Source organism: Silene latifolia, chromosome 11 (genome assembly GCF_048544455.1).
Source record: "Silene latifolia isolate original U9 population chromosome 11, ASM4854445v1, whole genome shotgun sequence".
Classification (NCBI taxonomy): domain Eukaryota; kingdom Viridiplantae; phylum Streptophyta; class Magnoliopsida; order Caryophyllales; family Caryophyllaceae; genus Silene; species Silene latifolia.
In genome coordinates, this window is record NC_133536.1 from 185,718,429 (window position 1) to 185,718,953 (window position 525).

Sequence of the window (525 nt, forward strand, 5' to 3'; positions counted from 1 at the left end):
AGCTGAGGGGTAAGATTACTAGTTTCAAGCAGGCACATGATGAGACTTTCTATGAAGCTTGGTGCCGGTTTAAGAAGTTGGTGAGGTCTCTTCCTCACCATGGTTTTGATTAGTGGTTCTTGTGCAACCAATTCTATAATGGGTTGTACGATGACCACAGAGCTATACTTGACGCCTCATCTAATGGGAGATTTCAAAAGAACATTGATGATGATAAGGGATGGGGCATTATTGAGAAGATGGCGACCCATTGTGCTGAATATGGGAACCCACGGGACGGTATTCGAACGGTCCATTCGGTTGATAAGGCAGTCGTGGCTCAGCTGGAAGCCATGGATGCTCGGTTTGATAGATTGGAGCTGCAATCTGCTGGAGATCAACAGACGGTTCATCTGTTAACTAGACAGGAAACTGTCACTTGTGAGAGGTGTGGAAGCGATGACGGTCATACTGCTATTGACTGTCTTACTGAGAAAGAACAAGTCCTTGCTTTTCAGCAATATAGGCAAGGAGGAGGTTCTTATT

At 45.3% G+C, this 525-nt stretch overlaps 1 non-coding gene across 1 annotated transcript; it reads right to left on the bottom strand.

Annotated features, from left to right (window-relative positions):
- LOC141615907 (small nucleolar RNA R71) lies at positions 1–106 on the bottom strand. The gene has a single exon (XR_012530293.1). It is a non-coding gene; the product is annotated as a small nucleolar RNA R71 (small nucleolar RNA).
- Positions 107–525: the final 419 nt, after the last annotated feature.